This window comes from Hemitrygon akajei, chromosome 14, assembly GCF_048418815.1.
Source record: "Hemitrygon akajei chromosome 14, sHemAka1.3, whole genome shotgun sequence".
NCBI lineage: Eukaryota > Metazoa > Chordata > Chondrichthyes > Myliobatiformes > Dasyatidae > Hemitrygon > Hemitrygon akajei.
In genome coordinates, this window is record NC_133137.1 from 101,452,842 (window position 1) to 101,480,408 (window position 27,567).

Here is a 27,567-nt window from a genome sequence, read left to right on the forward strand (position 1 = left end):
TATGGCTTTTACTTGCCTACAACATAAAATCCCACAAGTTTGATAGCTAACCAAAGGAGTTCATGGTTTCCAGCTCATTATTGACTCCATTCAAAATATCTCCAGGCATTCCAGCTAAGAGCAGGAACTCAATGTGTATGGAAATCTCAAAATCCAACCAATTTGCAGAGCTGCAAGTGATAGCATGGAATGAGCACGTTTGTGTTCTGTACAATCAAGCTATTATTGTTTTTAAATCAAGCTCTGAAGCACATACGCTTATGTATAATTATTAACTATCTTTCCTACTGGCGCTTAGACCTCCCCTTAGACCTCTAATGCCCAAAAATAGACATCAATTTTCCATGTCCATTTGTTATTTAATTTTCTGTCCTATCCTTATGAAATGTCTGAAGAAAATAGTTCAGCTAAGGCTAATTAATCGTGAATTAAAACCAACAATGTTGGAAGCCTCATGCCAATTGAATAATGAATTTAAAGTGCCATAATTTGCTTCAGTATGGATGCTTAATAATTGCCGCAAAGTGGAGGTTTGTTCTGTGCCAGCTGTTCTGAGCTGGATTTGAGTTCATTTTCCAACAGTTACAAAAGTATAGTTCCAACACACACCACTCAGAAAAGTGCATGTAGAAGATACAAGACTAATAGTTGACTTAAGTATTGTTTATAATGCATATTTTTAATATTTTTTTGTTGACTGCAACCCTTTCTCTGCTCTTGATTGATACAAATGATGTCCTTGCATATTAGCTGGAAAAATAAATTCTTAGTAATGGTTTCCATGATTATTCCAAAAAAAAGAGGAAAAATTACCTGAGTTTAAGATAAACCATTTATTCCTTTCCCTGAGAAAGATCAAATGTGAATAGTTTGAAACTTTACACACAGAAGTCAAGACCACGTGCAGACCACCTGGGAATACCACAGGTGGCAAACATATTGTACTTGGAAACAAATGCTCAGCAGACTGAATTCAATCAGGATATCAATCACGTTGGATTGTAGAGCACCAGCTAAACACACAAACATAGCAAGGCTGTGGGGGTGGAGGGAGTGTGAGAGAATTTGACAAGGCTATGCAGATTGATGTACTTAAATCTTCCTTTGGAATTATGCATACTGTTATTATTTTGATATATTCTGTATATTTTTATTAATTATAATTAGCCACACAGCTTCAAGCAATTTGAGAAGAAGAGAGTGAATTTTGTTTGGAACAGGGGAGTTTCTTTCTATGATAGATTGAAGAGCTGGAAAGTGAAATAATGAGGCACTGTAGTAGAACATTCAGCAGGAGGGTGAAATTATACTGCAGCATGTTTACAAAGTCAATTTGCATTAAGTGGCATTAAGGGGCTGTAAGTGACCAATTATGTATACATACAGATATAAGTTATGCTTTATTCTTTTGTGTTGATAGTTGTTTTATCTTAATGGTTTGAGTGATGCTCAAGGTACTGATATTATATATTTCATTATGTTATCAGTGCTACAGTGAGAGGCAGTGCATTGGAAGGTAAACAGGATAAATAATGTACATTCAGTATTTACTCAGCATTCAGCTTCAATTTGAAATAGGCAAAGCACAAGACAAGATAGTGAAACATGTTTTTTTATAAGTTATACCTTTATTAAGATAATGCTTATACTAACTTTAAATCATTCCAAATGTCCTTTAAAACGGACACTCACTGTTTTTTACAACATTCATTCAAAATGCAGAATAAAAAGTTACTATACATAAAATGTATTGATATCTATCCCTTGCAGGTTTCCATTGGAAGCAGTGTTTTTACATATAAGACACTTTTACTTAACATTATTTCTGTATAATAGAGTTAAGCAATACACATTCAGCATTATATGTCCAGGTCTGCGTTATTCTTTTATTTCGTATCAAAAAGATGCTTAAGTTTTAATAATGCAGAGGATAGTATACAGTGGATATCAGTTGACTGGGCTCTCAGGCATTGGGGCAACTGCTTATTTGGGACAACTCTTAAAGAGCAAAAACTAATTGAAAAAATAGCCAGGATCCCCTTTGCTTATTTGGGACAATATGCTACTTAGTTGGGCAAGAGACTGTTGTCAAACAGTTTCTAACTAGGGTCAGACATATGCACTTGTGTGGCTGTGAGACACTACACTGTGCTTAGAGGGAACAGTTTTGTCAATAGCCTTGTATGAAGGCAGTCCATTATCTGCACGAGGGGTCTGCGCTGATCTTGTTAATTTACAATCTATCTAAAATTGTGATATCCTCCATCAATAGCTATTAGCAACTAATACACAGTTTTATAGTATGGTAGTAGTATTGATGGTGTTCTGATTTGTTCATTTAAATACATAATTTGTTACTCAGTTAACTGATAGTTTGGCATTTTTATATGTTTTTAACTTTCTGTGTAACTTTGGCTAATTGGAGCAGCTGCTTAATTGGCCCAAAATGGTCCTGATGAGTCGAATGAGGAGAATTTGCAGGTGTCGTCATGCTTCCGGCATAACATATCATTCCCACAACCTACTAACCCCAACCCTAACCATACGTCTTTGGAATGTGGGAGGAAACTGAGCACCCGGAGGAAACCCACGTGGTCAAAGGGAGAACATGCAAACTCCTTACAGACAGCAGCAAGAATCAAACCCCGATCGTTGATCGCTGTGGTTCCTGTTTAAAAACAGTCAGTTACCCATTTAAAACAGAGATGAGGCGAAGTGTTTTTCTCTCAGGTTTTTCTCTTTCAAACTTTCTTCTTCAAAGGGTTGTGGAAGTGGTCTTTCAATATTTTTAAGGCAGAGACAGACACTTGACAAGCAAGATGAAAAGTTGCTGCAGGTAGACAGGATTGCAGAGTTATTGCCAACATTTTAGCCATGATCTTATTTGAAGCCTGGAGTTGATTGGCTGAGTGGTCTACTCCTGATACTAATTTGCATGTTTATATTTTTGCAATTCAGCTCTGGCCAACTTTCAATTGCAAATAATTTAATACGTTAAATATAAATACTGTTAATGTCTCTACGTCCTCTAAAATTCTGTAATTTTCACCCTTAAAATGTTCCAAAAGAGTCTTGTGGTGTATTGTAGAGCAACAGACCATGAGGATTGAATCTGAGGAGATCAGCTGATAAAAGGTGCATCATCTGTTTTCAGTATATTTTGACTTTATTTGTTACTTGGGCAATTTTTTGTCATCAAAAACTAAATTAATGAGCCACCTTTCCAAGTTAACCTTGCCTTTAATTGCACCTTATTTTATTCTTATGATGCCTAAAATGTAATGTATTTATATTAGCAATAAGAAAGATAACATTTCACATTAAATTTACTTTCATTATCCCTTCATTACAGTAACTGAGTAAAAAATAATGACTTTATTGTTTAATAAATAAAAAAGACAGAAATTATTTAGTTATGAGCCCCTGGTTAATCAATTCTTGACTCCTATACCCCAATTATAAATCACACCAATTAGACCTAATTTATAGTTGAAATGATTTATACAGGTATTTGTAACCTAAACATCAAACATTCGGTCAGTGATATTGTAGCTGATGGGTTCAATTATTAAAATCACCTTTGATTATCTGTTTTGGATCCTCCTTACTTGGCTAGAATATTGGTGACTTCAAGAGTGTGACCTTTGTTAACAGCCTCATAATAACGTATTCATCTGAAGGCAGCAATGAGACAGTGTGAAATCACTGAAGGAATTACAGTCAAGATTGTGGATTTTAAATTCAATGCATTGAGTGATGGTTGAGTCAGCATCTGTCACGGATTCTCAGATGAGAAGCTGTTCAGAATAGGCAGCTGTATTTTCAACTGTGTTTCGAAAAGCTGAAGCTGACAAGAAGGACATGAGAGAAGACAAATCTCATTGTGATAGATGTGTTGATATTGCCAACAGTATGCAATAGAAATGAATTAGGGAACTGCTGAAGGTAATGAGGACAACCAAAAATAATGTAGCATTATAAACTTTTCCATGTGGTTTATTGTACTACTCAGTGGTCATTTTATTAGGTACACCTGAGTAACTGCTTGATGATGCAAATATCTAATCGGCCAATCATGTGGCAGCAACTCAATGTATAGAAGCATGCAGACGTGGTCAGGAGGTTCAACTGTTGTTCAGACCAAACATCAGAATGGGGAAGGAATGTGATCTTTGACTGAGGAATCATTTTTGGTCATAGATGGAGTGGTTTGAGTATCTCAGAAGCTGCTGATCTCCTGGGGTTTTCATATACAACAGTCTCTAGAGTTTACAGAGAATGGTATGAGAAACAAAAAACATCCAGTGAGTGGCAATTCTGTGGTGAAGAACATATTGTTAATGAGAGAAGCTAGAGGAGAGTGGCCATACTGATTCAAGGTGACAGGAAGGTGCAATTGCTCAAATAACCAGACATTACAACAATAGTGTGCAGAAGAGGTGTTCTCTGAACACACAACATGTCGAACTTTGAAGTGGATGGGCCACAGCAGCAAACCACGAACAAACACTCAGTGGCTACAGTATAAGTACAGGAGGTACCTAATAAAGTGGCCACTTAGTCTAAGTATGTAATTGACTGGAACAATTTATCCTAAAATACAAAGTATTAGAGAAGCAGACTAACACTTCAGACTTTAAAAGATTTTCATGTAGACATTGAAATAGACTGAGCTTGAAAGCATATGGACCTGTTGCAACCAATTGGATTAAAATACTGTGCAAGAGTGTTGTAAAGTTTTGTAAATTTGGTGGGAGGAAAGGATGTTGGGAATGGCAAGGGTGGAGCGCCAAGGGAGGGCTGTGGGACAGGTGGCAGAGGAGTGCCAGTGGTGTGGGGTGGCACAAATGCAGGCACACTCAGTCCTGAGACATGAGGCACGGTCATTTGATTCCAAACAACTGGTTTATTGATCATTACAGAATGTTTCTCTGGCGCTTCCTGCTCCCTCCCCCCTCCCTTCCCCTTTTCCCAACCATGATTCCCCTCACCTTACCCCTTCCAACTCACAATCCACAGTGGAGGCCCAAATCAGAATCAGATTTACCATCACTCACATATGTCATTAAATTTGTTTTCTTTGTGATAGCAGTACAGTGCAATACATAAAAATACTACAGTACAGTCGGCCCTCCTTGTCTGCAAGTTCCACATGCGTGGATTCAACCAACCACGGATCGGGAAAACCCGGAAGTTCTCTCTCCAGCACTTGTTGTTTGAGCATGTACAGACTTTTTTTCTTGTCATTATTCCCTAAACAATACAGTATAACAACCATTTATATAAACCATATAACAATTACAGCACGGAAACAGGCCATCTCGGCCCTTCTATTCCATGCCGAACACTTACTCTCACCTAGTCCCACTGACCCGCACTCAGCCCATAAACCTCCATTCCTTTCCTGTCCATATACCTATCCAATTTTACTTTAAATGACAATACCGAACCTGCCTCTACCACTTCTACTGGAAGCTCATTCCACACAGCTACCACTCTCTGAGTAAAGAAATTCCCCCTCGTGTTACCCTTAAACTTTTGCCCCCTAACTCTCAACTCATGTCCTCTTGTTTGAATCTCCCCTACTCTCAATGGAAAAAGCCTATCCACGTCAACACTATCTATCCCCCTCATAATTTTAAATACCTCTATCAAGTCCCCCCTCAACCTTCTATGCTCCAAAGAATAAAGACCTAACTTGTTCAATCTTTCCCTGTAATTTATGTGCTGAAACCCAGGCAACATTCAAGTAAATCTTCTCTGTACTCTCTCTATTTTGTTGACATCTTTCCTATAATTCGGTGACCAGAACTGTACACAATACTCCAAATCCGGCCTTAACCAATACCTTGTACAATTTTAACATTACATCCTATACTCAATGCTCTGATTTATAAAGGCCAGCATACCAAAAGCTTTCTTCACCACCCTATCCACATGAGATTCTACCTTCAGGCAACTTTGCACCATTATTCCTAGATCACTCTGTTCTACTGCATTCTTCAATGCCCTGCCATTTACTATGTATGTCCTATTTGGATTATTCCTACCAAAATGTAGCACCTCACACTTATCAGCATTAAACTCCATCTGCCATCGTTCAGCCCACTCTTCTAACTGGCCTAAATCTCTCTGCAAACTTTGAAAACCTACTTCATTATCCACAACGCCACCTACCTTAGTATCATCTGCATACTTTGTATTTACATAGCATTTACATTGTATTAGATATTATAAGTAATCTAGAGATGATTTGAAGTATATGGGAGTATGTGCATAGGTTACCACAGATCAGAAATTTAAAAAAAAACGGAATTTTCTAAGTCAGAACAGGTACATCCGGTATTATTTAGCATCAGTTAGTCAAATGTTTGTCTTAGAATATAGTATATATCTTACCTTTCTATGCATATAAAACAAGAAACTATGTATTTCAATAATTAAACCACGGCGTTGCTTAGTAATAATTGTAGCTTTCATCGGGGCAGGGCCTTCTTATGCTCCATTATTCTCAATTTATCCTTTAAAATTGATGGTGTTTCACCTCTTTCCGATCGCTTGATTATTTCCACTTTATTTTCAATCGTGATCTTTTTCCAGAACAGAAATACTGTGGGCAGCGGGTTGCAAGCTCCACCGGGTCCTAAACTCCACCGCACTGAAACAGGTTAAATAAGCTCCGGGCCTCCGCCGAGTCCTAAAGTCCACCGCACTGAGACAGTTTAAATAAGGTCCGGAGCTCTGCCAGGTCCTAAAGTCCACTGCACTGAGCCAGTTTAAATAAGGTCCAGAGCTCCACCGGGTCCTAAAGTCCACTGCACTGAGACAGTTTAAATAAGGTCTGGAGCTCCGCCGGGTCCTAAAGTCCACTGCACTGAGACAGTTTAAATAAGGTCCAGAGCTCCACCGGGTCCTAAAGTCCACTGCACTGAGACAGTTTAAATAAGGTCCGGAGCTCCGCCGATTCCTAAAGTCCACCGACTTGAGCATCCACGTTTTATGGTATCCGCCGGGGTCCCAGAACCAGTCCCCCGTGGATAAGGAGGGCCAACTGTACTGTGCAAAAGTCTTAAGCACCCCAGCTATATATTTGCGCATAAGACTTTTGCAAATAATTCATGTGGATGGACAAAAAGTTTGACATGTTCATGGTGGCCAAAAGACCTGTTTCGCTGCTGTACAACTCCTTGACTGTATGAATTATGGTATTAATAAGTCTTACACAGCATATAAGGAAGCAAAAGATTCAAATTTTAATTCCTTTTTAAGTATCTCACCAAATGCTAAATGTAGATTGGAATGTCTACATATTATTCCGAAATATCTGAAAGCTTGATCGGTGTGCTTTAGAGCTAGACCAATGTATAAACACCTTGAGGCTGTGTCAGTATGACTGAGTTCATTGAAATGCATTGGTGTAGGATGTAAAACAGCACAGAAATTGGACCACACTTATCTTCTTATTAAAATGCACGTGTGCTGATATATCAGAATTGCTTTCTGATGTAGGGAAAAAACTAATGGTTTTGTCATTATCACAACGAGAAAATCCAGTCTATTTATCTATGAAAACATTGGCACATTCAAAGGTATCAGCTTTGATACACAGGGGAGCAGAAATGCTTCAGGATATGTGAATGTGTTTAGCTGCTCGAGCCACATTTGCTAATTTTTTTTTGAGATCCCAAGTGAGTAAAAAGTCAGTGCGTGCTCTTGAATTGACAATTCCAGGCCTTGTTTGCACAGACCATACGGTGCCCCCAACATCAGGTGCACAGTACAACTTTGGCTCTACACTCACCCACCTTAGCTGGAGACTCTAGTGCCAAAGTTTCAGAGCAGATTGTCCCTCTGGTGGAGTGAGGAGTTGTGAAATTCAGTCATTAGCACAGTTAAACTCTGCATTCCATTGTGCTGCCTTGAACAGTAACAAAGTTGTGTTAGTAATGAAGCATTCCTCTGTGGCAAAATAGAGCCTGGCTACCTCATAACCTTCAGGCTCTTGAACAAAGGGGATAACTAAACTCACTTGCCCATCCATTGAGATGTTCCCACTACCAATAGACTGGCCTTAAGGACTCTATCTTGTTATCTCATGCTCTCATTTTTAATTACTGTTTATTTACATTTGTATTTGCATAGTTTGTTGTCTTTTGCACTCTACTTGATCTTCTATTGATCCTGTAATAGTAACTGTTCTATAGATGTGCTGAGAATGCCCGCAGAAAAATGAATTTCAGGGTGATAGATTTTCATAGATAAATGAGGGGGATAGATAGAGTTGACATGGATAGGCTTTTTCCATTGAGAGTAGGGGAGATTCAAACAAGAGGACATGAGTTGAGAGTTAAGGGGCAAAAGTTTAGGGGTAACACTAGGGGGAACTTCTTTACTCAGAGGGTGGTAGCTGTGTGGAACGAGCTTCCAGTAGAAGTGGTAGAAGCAGGTTCGATTTTGTCATTTAAAAAAAAAATTGGATAGGTATATGGATGGGAAAGGAATGGAGGGTTGTGGGCTGAGTGCAGGTCGGTGGGCCTAGGTGAGAGTAAGCGTTTGGCACGGACTAGAAGATGGCCTGTTTCTGTGCTGTAATTGTTATATGGTTATGTGGTTTACTTGGCACGTACCCTTCGGGACATGATTATATGTGTCAAATGTGGGACATCAGGGTTGCATGTTGCTAACTTGGCTCAGTATTTTATCTACAGCCTTCTTACTACATAAAGGTAACATTCTGACCATTAAGGATCTCAGGGCCAATTTTTGTAATTTCAGTCTTCAAACAGTTCAAGAGATAGTTATTATTAACTATCTCATTGAAACTTATTGAATATTGAGAGGCCAAGAAAGAGTGTATGTGGAGAGGATGTTTCCTACAGTGGGGAAGTCTAGGACCAGAAAGCACAACCTCAAATGCAAGGATGTCCCATAAGAACAGAGATAAGGAGGAATTTCTTTAGCTAGAGGTGGTGTATCTGTGTAATTCATTGCCACAGATGTGGAGGCCAAGTCATTGGGTATCTTTAGGGAAGAGGTTGATAAGTTCTTGATTAGTAGGGCATCAAAGGTTGCAATGAGAAGGCAGGAAAATGGGGTTGAGAGGGAAAATAAATCAGCCATGATAGAATGGCGGAGCAGACTTGATGGGCCAACTCTACGACAGAACTCCTATATCTTATTGTCTTATTAACAGGTTGGGTATGAAACCAATAATGAGATCATGCTGTGTTTGGATTTTATTTTAGTGTTGTACCCAAGAAACTCTCGATATCATTACCCTTGGATGTCATATGTGAAAGTGTATTTAATATACAAATAATATATCCCAGCAATCAAAATTCATACGTCTGTCCCCTTGTTGAATGATTTAAATATCTTATTCATAAAAATCACAAATATGTTATCAACAAATGGGCTCCACTGAACATTTCTGTTGGTTTATAATTCTTGACATGAGATTAATCTTGGCATTTACTGTATATGTTTTATATTTTTTAATGTTTTCTTGCATGCAGTAGCATGTAAAAGCACTTAACTCTCTTCAAATCCCAATGTTTCATGCTGTCAGTTTCTATGTCCTCTGCTGATCTATGGGAGGGAGCAAGCTGCCAAAACAGGAGGATATTTATTACAAGAGATTTTCATGAACAGATGCTGTCGCTTCAGGGGCTTGTGCTGTGTGACTGCATAGTTTAATTGCTGGTGAAAATGCCACTGATCTTAATGCTGTTGAACACCATTTGGCTATTGGGTCTCAACACGCCGGAATCTTCCAGCATATATATCACCAGCACACTCTTGCAGTTTTATGCGCAATTACAGGGTTTAAATGTGTCACTGTGGATGTGAGGATTCCTTAATTGTTAGGCTGTTAATGCAAAATAATTGCTTGCAGGGCAATCTAATTTTTATTGTTCTGGATATTTTAGGAGTTTAGTTGACTATTTAGCAAATTTGCCAACCAACTGGACATACTGGAGTAACACACACAAAATGTTGGAGGAAATCAACAGATCAGGCAGCATCTATGGAAAGGAATAAAGAGTCAATATTTTGTTAGAAACAGTCATGATGAGGGGTCTTGGCCCGAAAAGTTGACTGCTTATTCCTTTCCATAGATGCTGCCTGATTTGCTGAGGTCCTCCAGCTTTTTGTGCGTGTTATTCTGGATTTCCAGCATCTACAGAAGCTCTTGCACTTAGGGCGTACTGGAAGAAGGAAAGCCAAGTGCTTGGTATTCCTTGCATAGGGTATGTCGCACAAAAGCAGATCCTTTGATCTAAATTGATGCATGAAGGCATCTACACTCTATTAGAATCTGCTGTTGTCTTTCTTCATCCATATCGATCAGTGTAATCCTCTGACAGAATGTACCCAGTCCCGATCCATAGCTGACTTGTCTATTTGGATCCCTATGTGTTTGAATCAGCTCACCAAGCTCTGTTATGTCACAGTTAACTATTATATCATTCATTAAGCATTTCTGTCATTTTCAAGGTGGCATCTTCTTGAACTTGTGTTTTTGTTACCTTTGTACCCAAATATTTTAATGCTCTCCTGATGGTCTCCTGTCTCTCACCAAATATTAATTTAAAAACTGTGCTGTCTGCCACTGAAAGTGCACTGTGACTTTGGTTGTATATTATGAGTGCACCAACGTGCCTATTTTAAAATATTCAATCTCTTCATCATTTTGCTGGTTTATTTCTGAACTGAATAACAGAAGAAACCGTCTGGCTTTCCGAGTCTGTTCTGCCAATGAGTTATATCATGATTAATAATGAATAGATTTCTTTTCTAATATTTTTGGATTCCCTTTATATCATAAGAGGAAAATTTGAACTTTAACCCTTTGAGAACTTGCTGTATGATGGACCAAATTGGCAAGAAGGCCCGTTTCTGTGCTGTATTATTCTGCTTTGTACAAGTGCCTTGCGATAGTCTTTGAACTCAAAAGCTCATCCTTGCTTTTAGCTTTTGAATTCTGCTAAAATTAAATTTCTTCATAAAGTAAAAGGAAGTCATTTAATCCATCAAGTCACTCAGAGAAATCACATCAGTCCCATCTCCCCACTTACTTCCCTGATAACTGGATCCTTGACTTCTTCATCAGGAGAACACAGTCAATGCAGATCAGAAATAACATCTCCTCCTTGTTAACAATCAACAGCGGCGCACGTTAAGGACATGTGCTTAGCCCACTGCTCTTTTCTGTCTGCACACATGATTATGTGTATAGGCACACCTCAAAAGCCATCTGTGAGTTTGCAGATGACACAACTATTCACTGTTACCTCTAATTTGCACAGGTGCATGGCCCCGCAGTAACTTAACTGCTCCCAAGCACATAACCTTTGTTACCGCGCAGCTGGAATTTTCTTCTATATAATATTAATATAATTAATTAATGTTAATATATTAATATAGTTGTCAAATACCCTGTAATTAATTATGTATTATTGAATATAATCCATAAATTTCTACAAAATAAATGTACCAAAATACTATAAGATAATTAGATGATACTTTCTATTAATGACAAGTTCAACTTCTTGAATGTAAAAATTACTTGACCTGAAAATTTGATCTGGATCTGACTGGAGCCATACTCTGTCCCCAAGTGTCTCTTATGTTCATTGAACTACAGGTGGATCCCTGATTTGCAGGATACAAATTCCCATACTTAGCAGCAATAGATGTTGGTGAAAACTAAAGTTTGTCTAAAAATAATCAAAATAAACTTTTCATTTTCCACAGGGATCGCGCTCCCCATGATTCCCTTGTCTATTCATTCCTCCCCATTAATCTCTGTCCTAGCACGTATCGCTGCAAGTGAAAAATTTTACCCCTGCCTATTTACCTCCTCCCTTACTTCCATTCAGCACACTAAGCAGTCCTTCCAGATGAGGAAACCCTTCAGCTGCCTATCTATTGGGGTCAGCTATTGTATCCAGTGCTCCCGATACGGTCTCCTCACATTGGTGAGATCTGACGTAATTTGGGGGACCACTTTGTCAATTAGCTGTGCTCCATCTGCAAAAAAGCAGAATTTCTTAGTGGCCAACCATTTTAATTCCTATCTCCATTCCTGTTCCGACATGTCGTCATGTCCTCTTTTGCCACAATGAGACCACTCTCAAGGTGGAGGAGCAACACCTCTTATTCCATCTAGGTAGCCTCCAACCTGATAGTATGAACATCAGTTTCTCCTTCTGGTAATTTTTCCCTTTCCTTTCTTTCTTCTTCGTTCACCTACTGTGGCTTCTTAGCTCTTCTCCTCACCTGCGCATCACACCTCCCTTGAACCACTCCTTCTTCCCTTTTTCCTATGGTCCACTCTTCCCTCCTATCAGATTGCTTCTTCTCCAGTCCTCTACCTTTCCCACCGACCTTGCTTCACCTATCGCCTTTCAGCTTGTCCTCCTTCCTCTCCACCTACCTTTTTTATTTTGGCATCTTCCCTCTTTCCAGTCCCGGTGAAGGGTTTCGGACTGAGCTGCCTAACCTGCTGAGCTCCTCTACATTTTGAGTGTGTTGTTCTGGATTTCCAGCTTCTGCAGAAACTCTTCTATTTAGGGTAGACTGTAGAGTAGGTTTGCACAGTATGTAGGACAGCTCCCCTGGCTGTGATGGATGTAGAGTTGACTCATCTGGAATGTACCAAGTCTTCTCCTGATATGATAGCTTGTATGTTTACAATAAGCCTATCCATCCTTTCTTTTACTGTCTTCCATAGTGTTTCCAACTCTGGCATATTGCACCAGCATGGATATCAAGGGCTCCTAACTTTGTGAGTCTGGAATCAACATGTAGGCAAAGACATCTTATATACTTACCTACTGCCTGTTACGCCATTGGCGTTTAGGGCAGCAATGAAGGTCCTCCATCTCTAGTGGTATTCAGGGCTTCCTTCATCGTGTCAGTAGCTTCCTCTTGATTTTCACTACTGTCAGTCATGCAAGTCCCAGGTGGAGACTCAAAAATACCATCACACTCAGATGTAGAAGAATTCATCATTGACGTTTTCATTGCTTTACAATTCGGGGTTGTTAACCCTAAGTTGAACCCCCAAATCTGGGGGACTGGTGGACCACTCTTAGTCTGCCCTTTACCCTTTGACCTGTTTATCATGGGTGAGTATACCAAGAGCCAAAGCATAATGCCCTGACTCCAGGCAACATAGCTTTCTAGGGCATTGAGTATCAGACTAAGGCCAGTGAAATCAAAATCAGATTCCTCTGTTGACCCTTCTGACAAACTGTCCTTCTGGACATAATAATGCCACCTTGTTAAAAGTTTTACAAAAAAAACTTGGATGTGGGCAGCACAGCTACTTAATTCAGTAATTCCTTTATTGGTAAATTTAAAACATTGTTATCTATTATTAAAAAAACATTGATGATAAGATTTCACTGTAAGTGCTGTTGTCATGGTAATCATTGGCTTGGTTAGACATGTTAAGCTATGCCTTATCAATTGTCACCAGCTGCCACTATATCTAGACCTGAATGCATAAAGGTGTCATGTCTCCTCCAGTTAGGAAAATGAGTGAACAAATTTCTTTATGACATTCCCATTTTTCCAGCTTATTTTTCTGATGCTACCCAACAAAATTAACAGATTTGTTAATATCACACTTTGACTTGATTTGATTTGACCTCCAGTTTGCTGGTGCAATGCTTAATTGCTATGCCATCATATTGAATTTAGTTACTAAGGAGCTTCACTAAAGGGTCTCCCAGCCCATTATTTGTTATCTGGTTAAGTTACAGTCTAGCAGGCACCCTGTGTCCTCTCTTTCACAAAATGCCTTAATTAAGGAGTAATTGTCAGTCTTGGTGGCATCCCATCTCATTTACAGCTTGCATAAGGGTGTAAGTTTCAACAATCTGTCTGCTTATTCCACTGCAGTTTTCACGTTTTAAAGATGAGACCTACAATGTTGAGTGGAAGTACTTGGAAGTTCTTTCAACTGGAATGCAGAGGGAGGTTTAATTCCAACAGAATGGGCCAAAACTTGGAAACCTAGGAAGACCTGTTTATCTGATGCTTCAGAATGATAAGAGAAAATATGATATAAATGTACAATATCATGCGGAACATCAGAATAATAAAGCTGTTTCCAATGGCAGTAAGGTCACCAAACAGAGGACACAAGCAAAAGGTATTTCCCAAAAGATTGAAAGGCAACATGAGAAATATATTACTTAGTGAGATGTGATCTGAAATCCATCCAGGCCATGCTCTCTTCTTGCTGCTGCCATCAAGAAGGAGGTACAGGAGCCTTAAATCCCACACCACCAGGTTCCGAAATAATTATTACCCTTTAACCATCAGGCTCCTGAACCAGCGTGAAAAACTTCACTCAACGCTGAACTGATTCAACAACCTATAGACTCACTTTCAAGGGCTTTACAACTCTTGAAAGACACTGAAGGGTTAATAGTGTTGGTGGTGAGAGAAAGCTGAATAGAGTTGATATACAGGTAAAATCACTATTTTGTCAAGGGCATGTGAATTGTGGCAATGAAAGAAATCCTTCAACTACAACCACTTGGATACAGGGAAATCATTGATTGTGTCGAGTGAGGTGACAGAGTAGTGGAGAAGAATTGCAGGAGGTTGTCACCATTTGAAGTGCTGCAAGAGCCTGGATAAGCAATAATCCAACAGTACATGAGAGTTTAAGATCACTTAGGAAAAGCAGCCCAAATGACTGGACTCCATTCCACATAAACCCCAGCTACTCCACTCTATCCTCAAACTCTTCATCACAGATGCAGAGGGGCTGCTTGTATATTCGTTCACAAATGCACTTCAGTTATTCACCTCAGCTTCTCCAACAGCAACTCCTAACCCCATGATTTTAACCATCAAAAACAAGTGCTGGAGGCATGTAGGACCACCGTTACTTGCAGTTTCTGACATCGTCCTGACTTAGAAATATAAAATTTTAGAAATCCCTGCTCAGTGACATTAGTAAGATTAGTTTTTCTTGTCACATGTACAGGAAAGCATACAGTAAAAAGTGTTGTTTTGCATCAGAACCAACACATCCGAGGACTGAGCAAGTGTCATCACGCTTCCGGTACCAACATGTGGATGCCCACAATCATCACTAGAAAGGTTGCAGCAGTTAATGAAGGCTGTTCACTACCACTTCCCTTCTCTCTCTCCTCCTCCTCTTATCACCTTTCCCTCCTTTCTTTCCATCCTTCCTCTCATCCTCTCCATCTGCTTCAATTCCATGGGAAGGCTTGGGTTATTACTGAGGTGCCAAGTTGTTGTCCCATACTATCATTAATTGCTTCCAGCGTGTCCTCATTTTGGAGGCTATCAGTAGATGACATTGCTGTCTTCTTACTCTAAGTTCCAGGGTCATTGTGTCTCTGAGGTGACGTATAAAAGCTCTGAGATATTTAGCTCAGCAATGGTTTACGGCTCAATCCCTTTAGACCAGAAGCCCAGGTTGTGAAAATTAAAAGGGAAGAATAGGCATCCCATGAGATGTCATTATGCAATGCTGCCAGGTTTATATTTTCTTCCTAGGCATCTACCTCATTGTCCAACTCTTAATAATTCTTTTGCAGATCTTCCCACTCACAAAATGATCTTTAGCTTCCACCCACCCTGACCACTTCTGCAACTTGCTTCAGCTGTCCAAAGCATCTGCACATTTTGATTTCTGGCCACTTAAATGTTTTTCTGCTATTAGTTGTCTAAGCAATAAATTCTGAATTCTCCCTGCAATCTGCTCTACTTCTCTTTTATGCTTTTGGAGACTTCTGAAGACCTGCATCTTTTGTAGCTTGTTGTTGTCAGATTTTGTTTAACAACATTCCTTTGAAGCATTGTGGGATGTTACAGGGGGGTAAGTATGGGATAATGGCAACTTCTGTTCTATATCATCACCTGAAAACTCTGAGTTTGTTAAATGACTGACACAATATTTGTGCCTGAGTTTAGGTTTGGCTCAGCTCACAGTAGTTGTTTCCATCAGTAGTTGCTATCTGGGGGAAGATGAAAGCTGGAATTGGCTTAGGAAGCTATTTCAACCAGTTTCAACAGCCTTTTGAACATCATTCCCTGCACATATCGCTAACTTAGAACCTGCCTTCCCACCATCAAAAAAGTAGTTGCTCTTATGATTCTGTTCACCAGCTGTCTTTTCTTGCCTGTCATTTTTGCACACTTACACAAAGGCTTTCAGCTATTGCTTCAGCTGTGTTATTGAACAGAAAAAAAATCACCTCCTATTTGATTCTTCCTTCTTCAGCCCTTTACCTCTTCCATCTATCACCTGCCGGCTTCTTTCCCCCTCTCCCTCCCACCCATCTTTGCACTCACCTATCACCTGCCAGCTTGTCCTCCTTCCTCACCCCATCTTCTCATTGTAACTTCTGCCACCTTCTTTTCCCAGTTCTGATGAAGGGTTTCAACCCAAAACGTTAGCTGTTTAATCCCTTCCTGGATCCTGCGTAAACGAGATCTCAAAGAATAGACATAGAATCAAATGATTTTACTGTCTTCTGGAATCTAAATTCAGATTTATTTACAGGAATTTGGATGAAAATTCAAAGTAAATGTGTTACCAAAACACAGATATGTCACCATACATACCTTCAGATTCATTTTCTTGCAGGCATTCACAATAGAACAAAGAAATACAATAGAATCAACAATAAACTATACACAAGCAACTAATGTGCAGAAGAAGACAAATTGTGCAAATTTAATAATAATAAATAAATAGATAAATAACATTGAGAACGTGAGTTGTAGTGTCAGTGTAAGAGATTTCCACTGGTAGCCAAACTGAATGGCTGGAGATAAAACTATTTATTCTTCAAGTCTGTCGAGAACAAAATGATGTAACCTTAGATAATGCAGCTTCATTTTGACGTGTTAAATGCTAACTATTGCCAAAAACTAACTTTGCTGCAAGGCCGTTCATCTGTCATGTTTGGGTCATTGCAAAAGATGTTGAAAAGTTAACAATTATGTTATTAGATTTTTCTGATATTGATAAAATGGGTGTTTGTCCTTGATGCTGCATGATGGATGTTAAAACCTTCAGGTTAATGGTTTGCCTTTTGATGACAGTGAATGAAATGCTTAAAAGATACAGTAAGTATACATTAATTTGTAGCGGTGGGTAAGCATGAGATTAACTGTCACAATACATTGTACATCAGATCATTCAAATCTGTTTATCTTAACCAAATAGCCCTTGTGAATTGAAGGCCAATGTGACTTTGACTTGGATTCCTCCTGTTACAGTATACTTTTAGGCAATGATTGCACTGTGTAAAATAGATCAGGTTAGTATTAATTACATACTCATTTGTCTTATCAGCTTAAAGGCATAGTTAACAAGAGAAGGAGGATTTGTCAAAGTTGGGATGGGCTGTTGTTTGATTTCTTTCTTGCTCCTGTCATTCCTTGAACAAATTGATAGGGAATATTTGTCATTAGGTTGATTATAAATTGAGAGGTTTTGCTTTACCCTATTCTTTAATCTTCATGACTTGTTCATAGTTAACACAATGATGAATTAGCATTTGAGTTCAAGCACATGAGACAACATCCAGAACTGCATGGAGGGAATCCTGAAGAGGCAGTCCCTTCAATTCAGATTTAGGATTTAGATGTAAGACTGTTGCTATCTAATACATTGTAAAACATGAAAATTTAGTGAATTAGAATTTAGAAAATTGAGTGACTGAATTGCTTGGCTCTAGTCAGTGTTGGACCCTCAAATGGGACTCTTGGATATAACTTTCATCCCATGAATGTGACAGTATTCAATCCCAGATATCAATGGTGCATGTCAGCAATTAAATACAAAGATGTAAACCTACTGCCCAACGCTTCACTGGCACCAGTCATAACTGTCGTTAAGGACATATATACAGGAAGGTGCCAAAAAGAGCCAGTAACATCATGAGGGATACCCCCCCCCCCCAACCCTGCTCAAGGGAGGAAGCTATGTAACATCTACGCCAAGGTGACCAGACTCAAAAACAGTTACTTTCCCCAAAAAGTAAGACTAATCAAAACCTCCACCCACTAATCCACCCGTCAACCACTACTGCTGTATCATTTCCTGTCAGAGTCACCTTATGTACATACACTCCCGGGCCTAGCATCACTTTATGGGCATACAATCAGTCTATGTATATAAGCTATCTAATGTCTTTTTAATTTTTGTGTTTTATATCTTGTGATTCTTTTGTGCTGCATTGGATTCGAGTAACAATTATTTCATTGTCCTTTACAACTGTTTACCAGAAATGACATTAAACAACCTTGAATCTTGAACACATTCAGTCTTTTGTATGGTTTTGAGTTTTTCACACCAGCATTCTGAATAATTTCATCCCCAATTGAATTACTAGGTAGCAAGCAAACCTCCCTAATAGGATTTGCAGTTCCAGTAAGACCACTCTCACATATGTCCTTATAATGTGATGTATTGTGATAAAAAAGAACATTATATGTTGCAATTTAGTGAAGTTTGAATTGAAGAGAAGCTTCAACTCAAGCAACTTTGCAGGAAAATCGCAGGAGTTACCCTGGTTCAATGAAGAGTGCAGGAGATCGTGCCGAGAACAACTCCTGGCATACCTAAATATGAGGCATCACCCTGGTGAAGCCACAATACAGGACTACTTGCATGCCAAACATCATAAGCAACAAGTAATAGACAGAGCGAAGTGGACCCACAACTAATGGATCAGATCTAAGCTCTGTAGTCCTGCTACATCCAGCCGTGAATGGTGGTGGACAATCAGACAACTCTCTGGAGGAGGAGGCTCCACAAGTATCCCCATCCTCAATGATAGAGGAGCCCAGCACATCTGCAAAAGATAAGGCTGAGGTATTTGCAACAATCTTCAGTCAGAAGTGCCGAGTAGATGATCCAGCTCGGCCTCCTCCAGAAGTCCCCAGCATCCCAGAAGTCAGTAAGCAGCCAATCCGATTCACTCCACATGATATTGAGAAACTGCTGAAAGCACTGGATACTGTGAAGGCTAAAGGCCCAGACAAAATCCCAACAATAGCCTGAAGACTTGTGCTCCAGAACTTGCTGCGCCACTAGCAAAGCTATTCCAGTACAGCTATGATACCGTACCTACCGAGCAACGTGGAAAATTGTCCAGGTACGTCCTGTTTGCAAGAAACAGGATAAGTCCAACCCAGCCAATTACCACTCTATCAGGCTACTTTCAATCATTAGCAAAGTAATGTCTCCCTGTCCTGTCTCCCTTTCTCTTCACCATCTACACCTCGGACTTCAACTACAGCACAGAGTCTTGCCATCTTCAGAAGTTTTCTGATGACTCTGCCATAGTTGAATGCATCAGCAAGGGAGATGAGGTGGAGTACAGGGCTACGGTGGGAAACTTTGTCACATGGTGCAAGCAGAATCATCTGCAGCTTAATGTGAAAAAGACTGAGGAGCTGGTGGTGGACCTGAGGAGGGCTAAGGCTCCAGTGACCCCTGTTTCCATCCAAGGGGTCAGTGTGGACGTAGTGGAGGATTACAAATGCCTGGGGATACGAATGGACAATAAACTGGACTGGTCAAAGAACACTGAGGCTGTCTACAAGAAGGGTCAGAGCCGTCTCTATTTCCTGAGGAGACTGAGGTCCTTTAACATCTGCCGGACGATGCTGAGGATGTTCTACGAGGCTGTGATGACCAGTGCTATCATGTTTGCTGTTGTGTGCCGGGGCAGCGGGCTGAGGGTAGCAGACACCAACAGAATCAACAAGCTCATTCGTAAGGCCAGTGATGTTGTGGGGGTGGAACTGGACTCTCTGACGGTGGTGTCTGAAAAGAGGATGCTGTCCAAGTTGCATGCCATCTTGGACAATGACTCCCATCCACTCCATAATGTACTGGTTAGGCACAGGAGTACATTCAGCCAGAGACTCATTCCACCGAGATGTAACACTGAGCATTATAGGAAGTCATTCCTACCTGTGGCCATCAAACTTTACAACTCCTCCCTCGCAGTGTCAGACACCCTGAGCCAATAGGCTGGTCCTGGACTTATTTCCACTTGGCATGATTAACATTATTATTTAATTATTTATGGTTTTATATTGCTATATTTCTTCACTGTTCTTGGTTGGTGCAGCTGTAACGAAACCCAATTTCCCTCGGGATCAATAAAGTATGTCTGTCTGTCTGTAATGGAAGGGGTAATCAACAGAGCTATCATGTAGCACCTACTTGGCAACAACCTGCTTACAGATGCTCAGTTTGGTATCCATCAAGGCCACTCAGTTCCTGACCCCATCACCACCTTGGTTGAAACATGGACCAAAGAGCTAAATACCAGAGGTAAGGTGAGATTGATAGCCCTCGACTTCAAGGCAGCATTTGACCAAGTATGACATCAATGTGCCCTAGATATAATGGAGTCAATGGGAATTAGGGGGGAAACCCTTCTATTGTTGGAATCATTCCTGACAGAGAGTAAGATGGTTGTGGTGGTTGGAAGACAATCATCTCATCCTCAGGACATCACTGCAGGCATTCTTCAGGAAAGTGTCCTCAGACCATCCATCTTCAGTTGCTTCATCAATGACTTTACTTCCGTCATAAGATCAGAAGTGGGGATGTCCGCACCATTCATGACACCTCAGATAGTGAAGAAGTTCATACCCAAATGCAGCAGGACCTGAACAATATCCAGGCTTGGGCTGACAGGTGTCAAATAAGATTTGAGCCACGCAAGTTCCAGGTAATGACCATCTCCAACAAGAAACGCTCTAACCATTGTTCCTCGAGATCCCATAGCATCACCATCACTGAATCCCTTACTATCAACATCCTGGGGGTTACCATTGACAGGAAACTGAACTGGTCTAGTCATATAAACACAGTGTCTACTAGAGCAGGTCAAAGGCTAGGAATCCTGCAGTCACCTCCTGACTCCCCAAAACTTGCCCAGGAGTGTAATGGAATGCTCGCCATTCGCCAGCATGAGTACAGCTCCATCAACACTCTAGAAGCTTGACACCATCCAGAACAAGGCAGACAACTTGATTGGTACCCCTTCCACAAGCATTCAGTTGCAGCAGTGTGTACTATCTACAAGATGTATCGCAACAACACACCAAAGTTCCTCAGGCAGCACCTTCCAGACCCACAACCTCTGCCATCTAGAAGGACAAGAACAGCAGATACCTGGGGACACCACCGTTTGGAAATCCCCCTCCAAGTCACTCACCATCCCGACATGGAAAAATATCGCTGTTCATTGTCGTTGGGTCAAAGTCATGGAATTCCCTCCCTAATAGCACTGTGGGTGTACCTACACCTCAGGGACTGCAGCAGTTCAAGAAAACAGCTCATCACCACCTTCTCAAAGGTAACTAGGGATGGGCAATAAATGCTGTCTCAGCTGGTGATTCCGCATCCTGAAAATGAATAATTTTTAAAAACTCAACAATGGAGAGCAACCTTGGCTTAGCCACTGAAAGTTGTGTTCAATATTGTCCCTCCAAACCAAACAAAGTTACTGCAAGTGTGGAGAATTGAAACCAGAAATAGAAAATTCTCATTATGCCAGGCAGAATCTGTGGAAAGTAAAACAGAATTAATGTGCAAGGTAGGTGACCTTTTATCAGAACCAAAACTTTGTGACCTTTGTGAAGGTCATTAGTCTAAAACTATAATTGTTGTTCTTGCTGTATATGAGTACTGCCGGCATTTCTTTGTTTATATTACATATCTCATGGTTAGCCATAATGAGAATCACCAAAATGCAGATCATATATTGACACAATAATAATATTAAATACTTTATTGATCCCAACTGGGAAAATCTTTCGTTACAGCAACATTTAAAATCACACTTAGCAGTGTGCAGACTTAACTAATAATATACACAATAATAATTTACCAATGTGCAATACTGTGCAATAATAACGTACAAAATAATAAAACAGAATCTATTGTACTAGGATGTGTGTTCTGTCGCACAGAGATGAACTGTTGTGTACGTTTATTGCATTTGGTAGGAAATCTTTTCTGTAATGATTCTTGTTACAGCGGAGCTGAATGAGTCTGTCTGAAAGGGTCCTCCTCTACTTATTCAGTAGGTCATGGAGAGGATGTGCCAGAACAGTTTGCATTTTGCAACAGTCTTTTTGCATCACCAGCACCAATGCTGCTCCCCCAACATAAAGGCACAAAGAAGACTGCACTTGCTACAGCAGACTGGTAAAAGATCTCCAACTTCCTGCTGCACACATTGAAGGATCTCAGCTGCCTTAGAAAATAGAGTCTGCTCATCCCCTTCTTGTAAACAGCCTTGGTGTTGGTTAGCCAGTCAAGTCTGTTGTCGAGCTGAACACCCAAGTATTTGTACTCCTCCACCTCCGCAACTTCTTTTCCTAGAAAGTATACAGGGCTCAGCACAGTCCTCTTAAATTCAATCACCATTTCCCTGGATTTGGCTACATTCAGGAGCAGGTGATTCCTCCCGCACCACTCCACAAAGTTGTCCGCCAGTCCTCTGTACTCCGACTCCTGCCCATCTGACATACACCCAACCGCCACAGAGTCATCAGAGAACTTCTGCGAGTGGCAAGACTCAGATTTGTACTGAAAGTCCGAGGTATATAGTGTGAACAGAAACAGAGACAGGACAGTCCCTGTGCCATTCACCACCATCTCAGACAGAGCTCTATCCAGCTGTTCAAACCGGGGTCTATCTGTCAGGTAGTCAGTAATCCAGGAGATAGTGGATTTGTCTATGCTGATCCTTTGCAACTTGTCACTCAGAAGTGGCTGGATTGTACTGAAGGAAATCAAAAAATGTGATTCTCACAATACCACCAGCATCATCCAGGTGGGAGTGAGCTCTCTGCAACAGGTAGATGAAGGCATCTTCCACTCCCACATGAGGTTGGTAGGCAAACTGTAGAGGGCCCAATGCAGATCTCACCTGCGGTCCAAGGTGACATTACTAATATGGTAATGTAAGTTGGAGCTTTCAGCTCCAAGGGTTAAAGAGACTGAGAAGAAAGATACTAGAAAAAGGATAATTATGATAAGAATAAAATTCACTTCTCTATAATGATCCCTCTTTGATGGTATTAGCAATAACGTTTGTTTCAGAAGCAATAATTGTGATTGAAAGTTGGCTTTAATTGTTTTTAACATCTAAAAAAAGATTCAAACAAAAATTTACAGATTTATGATTTTGAAATGGGTTGAATGTTGTCCAGGAGATATGAGAAAGAATAAGCAATAAATGCTTATACTTATGTCGATAGAGTTCAAATAGCTACTTCAGAAATTGGTGCTCACCAATCTGCTATTTTTATGTGCATGATGGACTCCAGTGTGGATGCAGTAAGTTACAAAATGGTGGGTGCATTTGTTTTAGTCACAGTTAACACTGCACTGGAAATTTCACTGGGTTGTTCGAGTCATGTTTCACTGTTGTACCAATACTGTAATTGAAGCACTCTGATGATGTCACTTTGTTTGCAACATTCCTCCTTATTATTGCAATTCTGGAAGGAACTCCATTCATTGATATTTCATTGTATGTGCCTTCTATCCTGATCCAACACTATCCCCTCTTACCCACCCCCCCCACCAGATAAGGAACCTCTTCATTATAAAGCTCTGACTCCTGATCACAAAACCTCAATATTCAATCCCCAGATTCATTCCTGATGGTGCTATTTTCCCCCAGTAACCTGCCTTTTTCCTGTCCCCATCAATTGCAATATGACCGAGAGCTCCAATCTCTTCCCCTATCTCCCTCTCCATACACTACGCTCTAACACACAAACACTAAAAAGTACCTTCAAGGACCATCTGGGTGTCTCTTTAGCATCTGATTCCCCTATCCCAGTTGTAGCTTTTTCCAGATACCTAAATCCCAATGCTCCTAGCACTCCCAGCATAGCCCAGTAGGTGGTGCATTTTTTGTGTTGTACTGAAGTTCCAATGCTTTTGGTGCTGTCCAATGTGCTGAAAGGACATAGCCCCATTGCATTACATTTTGAATACTATTATAATACACCCTGCAGTACATTTGCTGTAATTTCTTCAAGGATCTGTAATGTGGTCTCATATTTCCACCAAATTTGTAAAACATGTGATTTTTACAAAAGTTTACTGACTACATTAAGACAAGTGAGGCAGCATATAATTCAGATGAGAGCATATCGCTGCAGAGGTACGTTAGTGCATCGGTGCACTAAGTGAGTGACCATAACGGTGGTGTTAGTTGTAGAAAGTTATCTACTTTAGACTTAATGAAAGATAGATTAAACTAAGAATGTTGAAAAGCCAGAAACCATGATATAGGGAGCTGAATTATGTGTCTAAATGTTGAAATCACAGAAACATGCTGAGCAAAAGTGCTCGTCCCTAAATTGGCTCCTTGCTCCTTCGGCACCCACTCTGTTTGAGAAGAAATTACCAGGTAAAGATTGGGAATTACAAAGCCTATGTAAAGCCATAGATTATGACCCTTTGGCCTACCACATCCATGCCAAACTTTTCCCCATAAACTTCATCCCGTTTGACTGCATTATTTATCATTTCCTCCATAGATGAATACCTTTCTATCCTTATGAATCCCTTGCATTTATGTTGACAGCTTGGTGAATGTGATCATGACTTTCATCAGTCCTCTGGTATTATATGTGGCCCTGAGATGATCATCGGGAAATTTATCATCAATCATAAGATTCTTAGATATGCCTGTGAAACATTGTCCAACAGGTGCATAGTCAGATTCTGTGGAGTGACATTAAGGAGTTTTTAAAATTATGAAGGGCATAAATAAGGTGAATGGTCACAGTCTTTTCCAGGGTAAAGAAGTGCAAAATTGGAGTGCTTGGATTTATGGCGAAAGGGAGAAGATTTAAAGGGGACCCAAGAAGGAAGTTTTTCCACACAGATGGTGATGGAATGAGCTGCCAGAGAAAGTGGTAGAAGTAAATGCAGTTGCTACATCTTAAAGACATATGGATGGATTCATGGATAGAAAAGTTTAGAGAGCCAAATGCAGGCAATTGGGACTAGCTCAGGAAGGCACCTTGCTGGAATGGAGAATTGGGCTGAGGCGCTTCTTTCCCTGCTGTATAACCTCATGGCCATGACTTTGTGATTCCCAGAAAAGCATGTGGGATAATTCTGAATCATTGCATGTCTTCAACTGAATAATTGAGAGCTTTGACTGGGAGTCACACATTAACAATAATCTATGACTCTATGAAACATCATTATGCTTTGAGTGATTTTAACAAATTGCTGTCCATCATCAAATTCTGAACTAATTTCCTGGCTGCCTTACACATTATTAAAGTGATATTGGCAAAGGAAGTTGCCCCGATTAAGGTCTAAATTTCAGTTCAACAAGATCCTTAATATGCAGTAAACCAGCGAGTTGTTTGTTATGTTTCCCCTCTCGCTGTGAAACGGAGATGCCTCGTTTTCCCAGAGAGAGAGAGAGAGAGAGAGAGAGAGAGAGGGAGAGCCTGTGGTATGTTGAATACCAGGTGAATGGGTAGTCTTTGGTGTACCACAGGACTGTGTATTTGCTGTTGCTTTGCGGCAAGCTTGAGTACTCAGTGGTGGGTGTCGATGCTTTTTTTGCCAGTTGGGTAAGGGGGGATCATTGCTTGCTGTTGCTTACGTGTGGGAGGGAGGGGAGCTTGGGGTAGGCTTTGCAGTTCTAACATTTTACTGTCATTCCTTCTTTGGGGGCACTCCTCCATTTTCATGGATGGTTGCGAAGAAAAAGCATTTCAGGATGTATATTGTATACATTTCTCTGACATTAAATGTACCTTCGAGACCTTTGAAACTGTGATCTCATCAAATTGACTAGGGAACCAATCACAGCAAGGGTTACTCGCAGAGGGCCAACCAAGAGGGAAACCAATATTCTTAGCTGTATTCAATATTCGAGAATTTTTATTGGCATTCTTCAGTGCACAAATGTCAAGGAGAACAAAATGATTGTTACTTCATCTCCGATGCAGCATTAAAAACACAATAAATCCTATAAAAGACAGGTGCAGGAGTATCTGTATATAAGGTGCCTCTGAAAGATGATAAAGTGAGAAAGTGACTTAGCAAGAGGAACTTTTCTAGGTAGCAGCAGAGCAACAGAAAACACAGTAGAATAGTAACTGTCACTGAAGGTATAGGTGTGGAGTATAAGCATAAAGTGACAGTGCATGGGAGAATGAAAGGTGCTGAATGGCTGTGGAGAGGAATAGCTGATGTAGATGTATTGGTGATGTGAGTTAATGAGTATGGGGTGTTTATCAGCCCGACAGCTTGAGAGAAATAACTGTTTTTGAGTCTAGTGGTCCTTTGGTGGATGCTACAAAGCCTCTTCCCTTATGGGAGTGGGGCAGGCAATCCATAAGCATGGTGGGTGGGACCCTTCATGATATTGTTGGCCTTTTTCCGAAATCTGTCTATATTTTTAACATATGTCTTTGATGGTGGGTAGAGTGCTAAGAAAGGATTGGAATATACCATTTTAGTAAAACCAGGAACCCCAGCATCTAGGCTATGCTCTGTGCTCACTGCTGCCATCAGGAAGGAGGTTCCGTCTAATAATTTTTACAGCTGTGCAGACCATCCATTGCTCTGAGCAGGAAATTTTTACATGGCCTGAAAACTGCATAGTATATTAAATGCTTTTTTTTTGCATGCTGTGAATATTTAGAATAAAAATTGAAAAATCGCATCCTTTTGATTTTATTCATTAATTGAAAGGTATAATGAAATACAGTACAAGGAAAATCCTTCACATTTCATAAATTTTTCTCATCTGTCTTTATTACAAATCCATTGTCTATAAGCACTGTCCAGATTAATTTTGCATCCAGATGAAAGATACGTCTTAATCATCATTAGATCATCCAAATGTTCCACTTCTAACCTGTTTCCGGATTTACATTTGATTGAATTAGTTAGATTGAATCCACGTTTGCAATCAGCGCTAGAAGCTTGAAATTTTACAATGATGTCAACAGGAACTGACAGTTCTTCCAATCTTTGTTTCTAAGCACGTAGTTCAACATATCAGTGAATGTCTTAATTGAACCAGACTAAACTTTCTCAGAAATGACAAATTTAAAATTACTTTTTTGCTGCGATATTTTTGAGGCAATGCTTTTGTTGGCGGCAGCAGTAATAGATGAGTATTTTTTTGGTGGCATTCAGCAGGTCGGCAGTTTATTAAGAATGAGTTATTGACTTCCATTCTGTGTTTGCTGTTACAATTTGTAACAGTGTTGTAATTTGAAACACTGATAATATAAGTACATTGAAGGTTTAAAATGTTTCAAAGTAAATGTTGTGGTACATATATTATGTAGAAAGGTTATGGATTATATTCATTAATACATAATTACAGAGTAGTTTACAATTATATTCACATAGATCTCAAAATTATATTAGCATAATTTCAAAATTATATTGAACTTACATAAAAGAAAATTCCTATTGTGCAGCAACAAAGGTTATGTGTGTGGGAGCATTTCAGTTACTGTGTGGCTGCT

General features: G+C 40.0%; 1 protein-coding gene across 1 annotated transcript in view; it reads left to right on the forward strand.

The window, feature by feature from the left end:
- exoc4 (exocyst complex component 4) overlaps positions 1–27,567 on the forward strand; it is a 507,730-nt gene that overhangs the window by 190,855 nt on the left and 289,308 nt on the right. The window lies entirely within an intron of this gene.